Source organism: Mustela putorius, unplaced genomic scaffold, assembly GCF_011764305.1.
Source record: "Mustela putorius furo isolate JIRA1106 unplaced genomic scaffold, ASM1176430v1.1 tig00000135_pilon_pilon_pilon, whole genome shotgun sequence".
In the NCBI taxonomy this organism is placed as follows: domain Eukaryota; kingdom Metazoa; phylum Chordata; class Mammalia; order Carnivora; family Mustelidae; genus Mustela; species Mustela putorius.
Genome location: NW_025421292.1, coordinates 561,874 through 577,148, shown reverse-complemented (window position 1 = coordinate 577,148; position 15,275 = coordinate 561,874).

Here is a 15,275-nt window from a genome sequence, read left to right as displayed (position 1 = left end):
TACACTTTGAAGAGTTTTAATCAAGAAAGGATGATGTATTTTGTCAATTGCTTTCTCTGCATCAATTGAGAGGATCACATTTTTTTTTCTTTTATTAATATGCTCTATCACTTTGAATTATTTGTGATTGTTGAACTACCCTTGTATCCCAGGAATAAATCCCACTTAGTAGTGGTGAATAATCCTTTTAATGTACTATTGGATGTTACTGTGTTGTGTAGGATCTTGTTCAGTATTTTTGCATCCATGTTCATCATGGTTATTGGTCTGTAATTCTCCTTGGTCTTTGGTCTTTACCTGATTTTTGGATCAAGGTAATGCTGGCTTTATGGAATGAGTTTGGAAGTTTTCCTTCCATTTCTATTTTTGAGACAGCTTCAATAGAGTAGGTTTTAATTCTTCTTTAAATGTTTGGTAGAATTCCCTTGGGAACCCATCTGGCCCTGGACTCCTATTTTTGGGGAGATTTTTTCATATATATATATATATATATATATATATATATATATATATACATTTTTTCAATGTTCCAGAATTCATTGTTTATACACCACACCCAGTGCTCCATGCAATATGTGCCATCCATAATACCCACCATCAGGCTCACCCAACCTCCAATACCCCTCCCCTCCAAAACCCTCAGTTTATTTCAACTTCCTTAGGGTTATTGGTCTGTTCAGATTGTCTACTTCTTCCTGTTTCAGTCTTGGTAGTTTACAAGTTTTCAGGAAGGCATCCATTCTTCCAGGTTACTTAATGTGTTGGCATATAGTTGCTGGTAATGATTTCTAATTTGTTTCTATTTTCTTGGTGTTAGTCATGATCTCTACCCTTTCATTTATGATTTTATTAATTTGGATCCTTTCTCTTTTCTTTTGGATAAGTCTGGCCAGATGTTTATCAATCTTGTTAATTCTTTCAAAGAACCAGCTTCTAGTTCCATTGATCTGTTCTACTATATTTCTGGTTTCTTATTCATTGATCTCTGCTCTAATCTTTACTATTTCTCTTCTCCTGCTTACTTTAGGTTTTATCTGTTGTTCCTTCTCCATCTCTTTTAGGTGTAACTTTAGCTTGAACCTTTGGGATTTTTCTACCTTTCCGAGAGAGGTTTGGATGGCTATGTATTTCCCCCTAAGGACTGCCTTTGTAGTATCCCATAAGTTTAAGACTGCACTGGAGGGGATTATGCTAAATGAAACAAGTCAAGCAGAGAAGGACAATTATCATATGGTTTCACTCATATGTGGAACATAAGAAATAGCACGGAGGACCATAAGGGAGGGGAGAGAAAACTGAAAGGGGAGAAATCAGAGAGGGAGAGAAACCATGAAAGACTATGGACTCTGGGAAACAAACTGAGGGTTTCAGAGGGGTGAGGGATGGAGGTAGGATGATGGGTATTAATGAGGGCATGTGTTGTGATGAGCAATGGATGTTATATGCAACTAATGAGTCATTGAACACTTCATCAAATACTAATGAAGTATATAAAATGGCTAAATGAACATAATAATTTTTAAAAAGTAGAGAATATGATTTTCATTAAAAAATTGATCCTGGAAAATCTCCATTACCAGAATTCCTCCATGTATTGTTCCTTTAGTTTCATTGTTTAGCTTTTATGTTGTGTTTCCCTACGAATGAATTATTGTACATGGTATGAGGTAAGGACATGGTTAATCTTTAAAATACATATTCAATTATTTAGGTGACAAAATACTAATTATCTTGACAGCCTTGTAAACTATGAATTGACAACACCTAATGCTGTTGGTAATGTGGAGTAGCAGGAATGCACATGCATGTGTGGTAGGGGTGCAAAATGATACAACTATTTTGGAAGACAGTTTTGTTGTTTCTTGCAAAGCTACACATAGCTTTACATACATTCCGGCAATTGAATTCTTAGGTATTTACCCACATGAGTTGAAAATGGCTGTCTAAACAAAACCTGAACATAAATGCTGGTAACATCTTAAAACATAATTGCCAAACACTGGAAGCAACCAAATGCTTCAATGGGTGAATGAATAAATGGACTATGGTACATTCATACAATGAAACATTATAAAGCAATACAAATAAATTAGTCATTTGTATTAATGCTCATCCAAATTATAGACCTGAAATTTTCTTCTCATATTATGTCATTGTCTGGCTTTGGTATCATGATTATGCTGACTCTATAAAATTAATTTGGAAGAGTTCTCACTCCTTTTTTTTGGAAGAATTTAAGAATAATTGGTATTAGATAGGTAGAATTCACCTGTGAATCCACCTGGTGCTAAATCTTCTTGGGACTTTTATGTTCAATTTCTTATTTTTTTATTAACATATAATGTATTATTACATGTTATGTTATATGTTATATATATTATATGTGAATCCCCAGGTTTACACACTTCACAACGCTCATCATAGCACATAACCTCCCCAGTGCCCATAACCCAACCACCCTCTTCCTACGCTTCTCCCCCTGGCAACCCTCAGTTTGCTTTGTGAGATTAAGAGTCACTTATGGTTTGTCTCCCTCCAGATCCCATCTTGTTCCATTTTTCCTTTCCTATCCCATAAGACCCCCACTTTGCCTCTCAAATTCCTCATATCAGGGAGATCATATAATAATTGTCTTTCTCGAACCTAGATGTCCATCAACAGATGAATGGATCAAGAAGATGTGGTATATATACACAATGGAATACTATGCAGCCATCAAAAGAAATGAAATCTTGCCATTTGCAACAACATGGATGGAACTAGAGCGTATCATGCTTAGCGAAATAAGTCAAGCAGAGAAAGACAACTATCATATGATCTCCCTGATATGAGGAAGTGGTGATGCAACATGGAGGCTTAAGTGGGTAGAAGAATAAATGAAACAAGATGGGATTGGGAGGGAGACAAACCATAAGTGACTCTTAATCTCACAAAACAAACTGAGGGTTGCCGGGGGGAGGGGGTTTGGGAGAAGGGGGTGGGATTATGGACATTGGGGAGGGTATGTGATTTGGTGAGTGCTGTGAAGTGTGTAAACCTGGTGATTCACAGACCTGTACCCCTGGGGATAAAAATATATGTTTATAAAAATAAAAAAATTAAAAAAAAAAAAAAAAAAAAAAAAATAATTGTCTTTCTCTGATTGACTTATTTTGCTAAGCATAATACCCTCTAGTTCCATCTACATCATCTCAAATAGTAAGACTTCATTTCTTTTGATGGCTGCATAGTATTCCATTGTATACATCTACCACTTCTTCTTTATCCATTCATCCATTGATGGACATCTAGGTTCTTTCCATAGTTTCGCTATTGTGGACATTGCTGCTATAAACATTCGGGTGCAAGTGCCCCTTCAGATAACTACATTTGTATCTTTAGGGTAAATACCCAGTAATGCAATTGCTGGGTCAAAGGGTAGCTCTATATTAAACTTTTTGAGGAATCTCCATGCTGTTTTCCAGAGTGGCTGCACCAGCTTGCATTTACACCACCTTTGTAGGAAGGTTCCCCTTTCTCTGCATCCTTGCCAACATCTGTTATTTCCTGACTTATTGTTAATTTTAGCCATTCTGACTTGTGTGAGGTAGTTTCTCATTGTGGTTTTGATTTGTATTTCCCTGATGCTGAGTGATGTGCAACACTTTTTAATGTGTTTGTTGGCCATCTGGATGTCTTCTTTGCAGAACTGTCTGTTCATGTTCTCTGCCCATTTCTTGATTGGATTATTGGTTCTTTGGGTGTTGAGTTTGATAAGTTCTTTATAGATTTTGGATACTAGCCCTTTATCTGATACGTTGTTTGCAAATATCTTCTCCCATTCTGTCAGTTGTCTTTGGTTTTAACTCTTTCCTTTGTTGTGCAAAAGCTTTTGATCTTAGTGAGGTCCTAATAGTTCATTTTTGCCCTTGTTTCCCTTGCCTTTGGTGATGTTTCTAGGAAGAAGTTGCTATGGCTGAGGTCGAAGAGGTTGCTGCCTGTGTTCTCCTCAAGGATTTTGATGGATTCCTTTCTCATATTGAGGTCCTTCATGTTTTTGAGTCTATTTTCATGTGTGGTATAAGGAAGTGGTCCAGTTTCATTCTTCTTCATGTGGGGGTTCTTCTTCATTGAAGGGGGTTCTCTGTGCCTCCTGGATTTTCATGCTTGTTCCCTTTCCCATATAAGGAAAATTCTCTATAATAATTCCATCCAATATACCTTCTGCTCCCCTCTCTCTCTCTTCTTCTTCTGGAATCCCAATTATTCTTATGTTATTTCATCTTATGGTATTGTTTATCTCTTGAATTTTCCCCTCATGTTCCAGTTGTTGTTTGTCTCTCTTTTTCACAGTTTCTTTATTCTCTGTCATTTAGTTCTATATCACTAATTCTCTCTTCTGTCTCTTTTATCCTAGCAGTAAGAGACTGTTTTGTTTGCACCTCATTAATAGCATTACCATTAGCATGGTAAATTGTTTTCCACTTCCTCACTTTAAATCTGGAGGTGTCTTTGGGTCTAAAATGAGTTTCTTTTTTTTTTTTTTTCCCCATTCTGATATCCTGTGTCTCTTGATTGGGGCATTTAGCCCATTTACATTCAGGGTAACTATTGAAAGATATGAATTTAGTGTCTAATATTGCCTCTAAGGTGACTATTACTGTATATTGTCTCTGTTCCTTTCTGGTTTACTACTTTTAGGCTCTCTCTTTGCTTAAAGGACTCCTTTCAAAATTTCCTATAGAGCTGGTTTGTTTACAAATTCTTTTAGTTTTTGTTTGTGCCAGAAGCTTTTTATCTCTCCTTCTATTTTCAATGATAGCCTACCTGGACATGGTATTCTTAGCTGCATGTTTCTCTTCTTGTTTAGTGCCCTGAGTATATCGTGCCAGTTCTTTCTGGCCTGCTAGGTCTCCACCGATAAGCCTGCTGCCCATGTAATATTTTTACCATTGTATGTTACAGACTTCTTGTCCCAGGCTGCTTACAGAATTCTCTCTTTGTTACTAAGACCTGTATATTTTACTATTAAATGATGGAGTGTGGACCTATTCTTACTGATTTTGAAGGGGGTTCTCTGTGCCTCCTGGATTTTCATGCTTGTTCCCTTTTCCATATTAGGAAAATTCTCTATAATAATTCCATCCAATATACCTTCTGCTCCCCTCTCTCTCTCTTCTTCTTCTGGAATCCCAATTATTCTTATGTTATTTCATCTTATGGTATTGTTTATCTCTTGAATTTGTCTCACTTTTTCTCAGTTTCTTTACTCTCTGTCATTTAGTTCTATATCACTAATTCTCTCTTCTGTCTCTTTTATCCTAGTAGTAAGAGCCTCCGTTTTTGTTTACACCTCATTAATAGCTTTATTTCAGCTTGGTTAGACTTTAGTGCTTTTATTTCTCCAGAAAGTGCTTTTATTTCTCCCAACAGGGCTTCTCTAATATCTTCCGTGCCCTTTTTGAGCCCAGCTAGCACCTTGAGAACCATCATTCTGAACTCTGCATCTGACATATTTCTAATGTCTATACCGATTAGGTCCCTAGCCTTCAGTACTGCCTGTTTTTTTTTTTGTTGTTGTTTGTTTGTTTTTTTGTTTTTGTGGTGAGTTTTTTCCACCTTGTTTTATCCAGATAAGAATATATGAAGGAGAGAATAAAAATACTAAAAGGGTAGCAAAGACCCCAGAAAAATGTGTGTTAATCAAAGCAGAAGGGATCCCAAATCATGGTGGGTGGGGAGAAAGGGGATAGAAAGAAGTTAAAAATTTTTTTTTAAAAAAAGAAAATATAGATTTTTGACTGGTGTTTAGTACAGGGTCACCCACTTAATTTTGGGGAGTACTTTGGTCTCTTAGAAGAAACTGTGAAGAGTTTTCATTAAGAAAGAATGCTGTACTTTATCAAATACTTTTCTGACATCTATTGAAAGGAACATATGATTCTTGTTCTTTCATTAATATACTGTATCACATTGATTGATTTGCGGATGTTAAACCAAACTTGCAGCCCAGGAATAAATCCCACTTGGTCATGGTGAGTAATCCTTTTAATGTACTTTTGGATCCTATTGGCTAAGATGCTGGTGAGAACTTTTGCAGCCATTTTCATCAAGGAAATTGGTTTCTAGTTCACCTTTTGATGCAGTCTTTGGTTTAGGGATCAAGGTAATGCTGGCCTCATAAAACGAATTTGGACGTTTTCCTTCCATTTCTATTTTTTTGGAACATTTTCAGAAGAATACATATTAAATCCTCCTTAAATGTTTCATAGAATTGCCCTGGGAAGTCATCTGGTCCTGGGCTCTTTTGTTTTTTGGGAGATTTTTTTATGATTGCCTTAATTTCTTTACTGGTTATATGTCTGTTCACATTTTCTAGTTCTTCCTGGTTCAGTTTTGGTAGTTTATACCTCTCTATGAATGCATCCATTTCTTTCAGATTGTCTAATTTGCTAGCCTATAACTGCTCATAATAGGTTCTTATAATTGTTTGTATTTCTTTGCTGTTGGTTGTGATCTCCCCTCTTTTCCTCATGATTTTATTAATTTGGGTCCATTTTCTTCTCTTTTTGATAAGTCTGGCCAGGGGTTTATCAATCTTATTAATTCTTTCAAAGAACCATCTTCTAGATTCATTAACCTGTTCTTTGGATCTTTATTTCATTGATTTTGATTTCTGCTCTGATCTTTATGACTTCTCTTCTCCTGCTGGGTTTAGGCTTTATTTGTTGTTATTTCTCCAGCTCCTTAGGTGTATTGTGAGGTTGTATATTTGAGACCTTTCTTGTTTTTTGAAAAAGGCTTGTAGTGTTATATACTTTCCTCTTAGGATCACCTTTGTGGCATCCCAAAGATTTTGAATAGTTCTGTCATTTTCACTTGTTTCCATGATTTTTTAAAATTCTTCTTTCATTTCCTGATTAACCCACTCATTCTTTAGTAGGATGCCCCTTAGCCTCCATGTTTTTGGGTTCATTCCACCTTTCCTCTTGTGGTTGAGTTCTAGTTTCAAAGCAGTGTGATCTGAAAATATGCAGGGGATGATTCCAATCTTTTGGTACTATTAGAGATCTGACTTATGACCCAGGATATGATCTATTCTGGAGACTGTTCCAGGTGCACTAAAGAAGAATGTGTATTCTGTTGTTTGGGGATAGAATGCTCTGAATGTATCTGTGAAAGCCATCTTGTCCAGTGTGTCATTTGAAGCCTTTATTTCCTTGTTGATCTTTTGCCTCCATGATCTTTCCATTTCAGTGAGTAAGGTATCAAAATTCCCTACTGTTATTGTATTATTGTTGATGTATATCATTGATTCTGTTATGAATTAGTTGACATAATTGGCTGCTCCCATGTTAGGGGCACAGATCTTTAAAATTGTTAGATCCTCTTGTTGGATGGACACTTTAAGCATAATATGGTGTCCTTCCTCATCTCTTATAGTTTTTGGTTTAAAATCTAATTGGTCTGTCATAGGGATTGCCACCCCAGCTTTCTTTTCATGTCCACTAGCATGGTAAATTGTTTTTTACCCCCTCACTTTAAATCTGGAGGTGTCTTTGGTCTAATGTGAGACTCTTGCAGACAGCACATCAAGCGGTCTTTTTTTTTTTTTTTAATCTATTCTGATACACTATGTCTTTTGATTGGGTCATTAGCCCATTTACATTCTGGGTAACTACTGAAAGATATGAACTTAGTATCATTGTATTGCCTGTAATGAGACTGTTACTTTATATTGTCTTTTGCTCTATGCTACTTTTAGGCTGTCTCTTTTCTTAAAGTACCCCTTTCAATATTTCTTGAAGACTGGTTAGGTGTTGGCAAATTCTTTTAGTTTTTGTTGGGCTTGGAAGCTCTTTATTTCCTTCTATTTTTAATGGCAGCCTAGCTGGATAAAGTATTCTTGTCTGCATACTTTCTCATTTAATGCTCTGAATGCATCATGCCAGTTCTTTTTGTCCTGCCCGTTGTCTGTGGTATGTCTGCCTATCTAATATTTCTACCATTGTATGTTACAGACCACTTGTCCTGAGCTGCTTTCAGGATTTTCTCTGTTTCCGAGACTACTATGTTTTGCTATTAAGTGACAGGGTGTTGGCCTATTTTTCTTGATTTTGGGGGGGGATTCTGTGTCCTTCTGCATTCTGATGCCTGTTTCTTTCCCCAAATTAAGGAAGTTGTCTACTATAATTTGCTCTAATATAGCTTCTGCTCCCCCCTTTCTTCTGGGATTCCAATTATTCTAATATTGTTACACTTTATGTTATCACTTATGTCTCAAATTCTCCCCTCATGATCCAGTAGTTGTTTATCTGTCTTTTTCTCAGTTTTTTATTCTCCATCATTTGGTCTTTTATATCACTAATTCTCTCTTCAGCCTCATTTATCCTAGCAGTAAGAGCTTCTATTTTTTATTGTACCTCATTAATACCTTTTTTAAAAATTCAACTCAGTTGGGTTTTAGTTCTTTTATTTCTCCAGAAAGGGATTCTCTAGTATCCCCTATGCTTTTTTTCAAGCCCAGCTAGTATATTTATAATTGCCATTCTGAACTCTAATTCTGACATCTTACTAATGGCTGTATTGATATGGTCCCTAGCAGTTAGGACTGATTCTTTTTTTTTTTTTTTTTTTTTTTTGAGATGAGATTTTCATTTTGTCATTTTGTCCAGACAATAGATGAATGAGAGAACAAAATGCTAAAAGGGTAACAACAACCCCAGGAAAATATATTCTAAACAAATCAGAAGAGACCTTCAACCAGAAAAATAAAGGGGGGAAAAAAAAGGATCAGGCTGGTGAATAGAACAGAGCCACATATTTAATTTTGGGTGTTTTTGGACTATTAGAAGAAACTGCCTCCTAAAATTTTGAGTAAAGAAAAACGTATATATATACAAAAGAAGGGTAAGTATGATGAAGGGATGGAATATGATGAAGGGATGGAATAGTCCATATAGAATAAAGAAGACGAAAATTAAAAAAATATATTTTAAAAAACAAATTGATAAAGTAAGAAGTTGAAATAAAAAGGGAAAAAATTAAAAGGGAGAAGAATATGATAAGGTAGCAGACTAGAATAAAGCCATACACTATATTTAGGGTATATTTTGGTCTGTTAGAAGAAACTTTTCCCCCAAATTTATTTATTTATTTTAAAAATATTTTATTTATTTATTTGATAGAGATCAGAAGTAGGCAAAGAGGCAGGCAGAGAGAGGGGAAGCAGGCTCCCTGCGCAGCAGAGAGCCTGATGTGGGGCTTGATCCCAGGACCCTGAGATCATGACCTGAGCCAAAGGCAGAGGCTTAACCCACTGAGCCACCCAGGTGCCCTGTATCCCAAAATTTAAAAAAAAAAAAGGATATATATGTACATGTATGTGTGTGTGTATATATATATGTTAAATAAAATGAAGGGATAGAATATGTCTAAAAATGAAAATTAAAAAAGTTTTTAAAGAAGGTGTTGATAAGATGGTTAAAATAGAAAGAGGAAAAATTTTAAAAATAGATAAAGAAAAAATAAAGAAAATTAAAAATATGTAACTTTGAAAGATTGAAGAATCATTGGGGCCATGAATTCTATGTGCTGTATTCCTCTAGGGCTGGAACTTTGTACTTCTCATTGATCAATAAGCTTGGTCGTGTCCAGATATTCTTACTGATCTTCTGAGGCAGGGGCCTGTTGTAGCTATTCTCAAATGCTTTTGCCTGAGGCAGAATTGCATGGCCCTTGCCAGGGTCCAGCCTAAGTAATCTATTCAGGTTTGCTCTTGGTAGCTTATGTTTCTTGAAAACTTTCCATACAGCTTTGGAGATAGAGAATGAAAATGACCACTTTCCAATCTCCAGCTCTGAAGGAGCCAAGAGCTTAAGGTCCCCCTCTTCTGTGAATCCTCAGAGAAAAGCAGTCAATCACTCCCATTTCCCTGGTCTCTGAGTGTACTCTGTGCTTACCCAGCCTATTACTGAGCATTTCTATCTCTGACACATGGCTCCATTTGGAGTCTCCAAACCCATTAGATTCCTGCAGCACACTCCTCTCCACTCCTCCCATTGAAGGAAGGGTAAGGTATCTCTGGATACCCCTTGTGGGGTCTCTGCTCAAAAAGTAGTGACCCAACTCTTCTTTTGGATAACAGTTTATGGCAACCCTGAGCTGAGAGCCCACTCCTCAGCTCCATCTTTGCACCCAGCTTCCCCACTCCAATACCTGGGAGCTCTGCCACACTCAGGCACCCCCGGTCCTTCTATGACTCCGAGGGTCCTGAGACCACACTGTTCCAGTGAGGATTCCACTCCCTGCTTAGCCACTGGAGTGACATCCCTTTGCAGAGCAAACTTCTAAAATTTTGATTTTGTGCTCTGGTGTTCTATCACTTGCTGGTAGCCAGCTGATGGAGGCTCCCTCCCCCACTGTCTATCTTCCTATACCTGGTCTTGGATTCACTTCTCCATACATCCTTCCTTCCAGAAGTGGTCAGTTCTCTGTTCCTAGAATTGCTGCTATTCTTTTCTTTCATCTCCTGTTGAGTTTGTAGGTATTCAGAATGGTTTGATAACTATCTAGCTGAATTCCTGGGACCAGATGAATTTAGGTCTACTCCTCTGCCATCTTGCTTCTCCCTCTCCATTCACTGTTTAGTAGCATGTTGTTTATCCTCCATGTGTTTACGGCCCTTCCAGTTTTGTTTATTTGTTTGATTTTAGGTTTCTTGTTTAGTTTGATTATTATTAATTATTTTTATTTTTATCTTGTGGTTGATTTCAAGTTTCATATGCTTGTTGTTAGAAAATATTCAAAGTATAGCCTCAAACTTTTTATACCTTCTGAGGAATGATTTATGACCTAAACTGTGTTCTATTTTGGGGAATGTCCCAGGTGCACTTGAAAAGAATGTATATTTTGCTGCTTTAGGATGAAATATTCTGACTATAACTTTTAAGTCCCTCTGGTCCAGTGTGTCATTCAAAGCCATTGCTTCTTTGTTGATTTTCTGAGGTAAGTGGGGTGTTAACATCCCCTACTATTTTTGTATTATTGTCAATGAGTTCCTTTGTGTTTGTTTTATATATTTGGATGCTCCTTTTGTGGAGTCATAAATACTTGCAATTTTAAGTCTTCTTTTTGTATAGTTTTCCTTGTATGCTATAATGCCTTTCTTCATCTCTTATTACAGTCTGGTTTGAAATCTAGTTTGTCTGACAGAAGTATTTTTACTCTGGCTTTCTTTTTATATCCATTTGGAAGACACATCTTTCTTCATCACCTCATTTTCAATCTGTAGCTGTTTTTAGTTTTAAAATAAGTCTCATATAAGCAACATATATGTGGGTTTTGAATCCATTTTGATAGCCTATGTCTTGATTGGAGCATCTGGTCCATTTACATTCATAGTAATTATTGATAGATATGTATTTAGTGCCATTTTATTACTTGCTTTATCATTATTTTTGGATATTTTTCTCTGATGTTCTCTTGTCACTTTCCACTCAAAGATTTTCCTATAATATTTCTTGGAGGACTGGTTTAGTGGTCACAAATTCCTTTAGTTTTTGTCTGGAAAACTCTTTATCTTTCATTCTATTCTGAATGATGGTATTGCTGGACAGTGTATTCTTTGTTGCATATTTTCTCCATGAAGCATGTTGAATATATTATGCCACTCTCTATGTCTTACCACTTTCCTCTAGAGAGATCTACAACTAGGCTTATGGGTCTTCCATTATAAGTTAGGGGCACTTCGTTTTTCTTGCTGTTTTTAAGATGTTTTCTTTATCACTATACTTTGCAAATTCATTTTAATATGTCTTGGTATTGGCCTGCTTTGTTGATTTTGATGGGAGTTCTCTGTGCTCCTCTGGATTTGGTGTCTTTTTCCTTTCCCAGATTAGGGAAGTTTTCTGCTATGATTTACTCAAATACATTTTCTGTCGCCTTTTCTCTTTCTTCTTTTTTTTATTTTATTTTATTTTATTTTATTTTTTATAAACATATATTTTTATCCCCAGGGGTACAGGTCTGTGAATCACCAGGTTTACACACTTCACAGCACTCACCAAATCACATACCCTCCCCAATGTCCATAATCCCACCCCCTTCTCCCAAACCCCCTCCCCCCGGCAACCCTCAGTTTGTTTTGTGAGATTAAGAGTCACTTATGGTTTGTCTCCCTCCCAATCCCATCTTGTTTCATTGATTCTTCTTCTACCCACTTAAGCCTCCATGTTGCATCACCACTTCCTCATATCAGGGATATCATATGATAGTTGTCTTTCTCTGCTTGACTTATTTCGCTAAGCATGATACGCTCTAGTTCCATCCATGTTGTTTGCAAATGGCAAGATTTCATTTCTTTTGATGGCTGCATAGTATTCCATTGTGTATATATACCACATCTTCTTGATCCATTCATCTGTTGATGGACATCTAGGTTCTTTCCATAGTTTGGCTATTGTGGACATTGCTGCTATAAACATTCGGGTGCATGTGTCCCTTTGGATCACTACATTTGTATCTTTAGGGTAAATACCCAATAGTGCAATTGCTGGGTCATAGGGCAGTTCTATTTTCAACATTTTGAGGAACCTCCATGCTGTTTTCCAGAGTGGCTGCACCAGCTTGCATTCCCACCAACAGTGTAGGAGGGTTCCCCCCTTTCTTCCGCATCCGTCGCCAGCATCTGTCATTTCCTGACTTGTTGATTTTAGCCATTCTGACTGGTGTGAGGTGATATCTCATTGTGGTTTTGATTTGTATTTCCCTGATGCCGAGTGATATGGAGCACTTTTTTCATGTGTCTGTTCGCCATCTGGATGTCTTCTTTGCAGAAATGTCTGTTCATGTCTTCTGCCCATTTCTTGATTGGATTATTTGTTCTTTGGGTGTTGAGTTTGCTAAGTTCTTTATAGATTCTGGACACTAGTCCTTTATCTGATATGTCGTTTGCAAATATCTTCTCCCATTCTGTCAGTTGTCTTTTGATTTTGTTAACTGTTTCCTTTGCTGTGGCAAAAGCTTTTGATCTTGATGAAATCCAGTAGTTTTTTTTTCCCCTTGCTTCCCTTGCCTTTTGCGTTGTTCCTAGGAAGATGTTGCTGCGGCAGAGGTCGAAGAGGTTGCTGCCCGTGTTCTCCTCAAGGATTTTGATGGATTCCTTTCGTACATTGAGGTCCTTCATCCATTTTGAGTCTATTTTTGTGTGTGGTGTAAGGAAATGGTCCAATTTCATTTTTTCTGCATGTGGCTGTCCAATTTTCCCAGCACCATTTATTGAAGGGGTTTTTTTGTGGGGGGTTTTTCTGTGTGGGGCGGTTGGTTTTTTTGTGGCGGGGGGGAAGGCTGTCTTTTTTCCATTGGACATTCTTTCCTGCTTTGTCGAAGATTAGTTGACCATAGATTTGAGGGTCTATTTCTGGGCTCTCTATTCTGTTCCATTGATCTATGTGTCTGTTTTTGTGCCAGTACCATGCTGTCTTGATGATGACAGCTTTGTAATAGAGCTTCTCTTTCTTCTTTTTGTGTGACTCCTATAATGACAATGTTATTATGCTTAATGGAGTGACTGAATTCCCCAAGTCTTTTACTGTGTTGCATAATTATTCTTTCTTTCTTTTTCCAGCTTCATTATTTAGCATTATTTTTATCTTTTGTATCACTTATTAGTCCTTAGAGTCTTCCAAACTTGTGGCCATTTCATTAAGTGTGCTTCAAATTTTAGCCATTGAATTTTTTCTTTCTGATTATTTCTTCTCTCTTTTCTCTCTCCAGTAAGGGCCTCTGTGAAGTCTTCCATTCTTTCTTAAGCCCAGAAATTATTCTTATGACTGTTGCTTTAAGTTGTCCAACAGGCAAATTATTTATATCTGTTTCACTTAGATCATTGGCCATGGCTTTATCTTGTTTCATTTTGGATGAATTCTTTACCTTTACATATTGTCCAAGTATCTGTATTGTTCTGTGTATTGGAAAAGCCTGTTATGTTTCCTGTTCCTGACATTAATGGCTTTATGAAGATGAGATCATATAGTGTCCAAGTTTGACAATTCAGTGAATGTATCTGGTGTGTACTATGTGCACTCTTTTCCTGTGTTTTGGCTGCTCTATCCTTTAGGATGGTAATCTGCAGAGACTCTTCTTGCCTGTAGCAGGCAGTTAATCCATGGCCAGGGTATGGTGGTTTTAACTTGGGATGCTCTGTTCTGCTTGTTAAATGAGACGTAAAGCTACCTCCACTAGAAATGAAGCATTGCAGAAATTTCTCGCTGGGAGACATGGTGTGGATGGTATTTCTGTTGGTTTTCTGGGAAAGGGAGTTGTTGCACTGGGACTGATGCCAAATGGTTCAAGAAGGGCAATGCTGGCAAAGTGCAGGGGTGTGGGAGCTGGTGTAAGCAAATTAGGCAGCCAGTGTCTGTACTGCGCTGTTTATGGAAGGTGTTTCAGTGTTTATGCTGAGGGGTGAGAGAGAGAAATGGTGATATCCAGCTCCTTTCTCCCTGGAATGGGGTCTCCATGTTTGTTGTTCTCAGGAAAGCTATCTGAAAAAAGTGAATAATCTCACCCCTGTGTTTCTCAGGCATTTTTCAGATTGCTGTTTAAATGATTTCTCCCTCCAGAATCTTTTGCCTGCCTCCTCTCCAGGAGCAGAGCAGGGTCCTCCAGACTCTTCCCCAGCTAAGTCCGATGACTTTTGCAACTCAAGGCTTTAGGGAAGAGGTATGGGCAAGGGCCTGTGCTAGTCTCCTGGGGGAGGTTGTTGCTGCACCAAGACTGAGGCAAGTTTGACCATGAGAGGCTTTGTGCCAGAGTGCAGTGGCATAACACTTGGAGCAAGCAGGCTAGGTAGCCAGTGTCAGGGACCAGCTGCCTTCAACAGATGGTTCTGTATTTATGCTGAAAGTGGGGGAGGGAATTGGCACCCACTGGCTCCTTTTTCCTTAAAGAAGCATCTGTGTGAATGCTACCTCTCCTAGACAAGTTCCCAAAATAGTAAATAATCTCCCCAATGTGTGACTTGGTTGGCCCTCTAATCATACTCTTTGCCCCTGGGGTTATTTGCCTGCCTTCTCTCCAGGAGTAGGGCAGGGGGAGGAAAATGGTACCAGCCAGCTCCTTTGTTACTGCTCTCAGGTGGACTCTCTGAAGAAGAGGGAATAATTTTCACCCTGTGCATTCCAGGCATTTATTAGACCTCTGTTTTCATGGTCTATTCTTACACTGTTTGCCTTTCTTCTCTCCTGGAGCAGTTCAGTACACTGTGGATTCTATCTCAGCCAAGCCAGCTGACT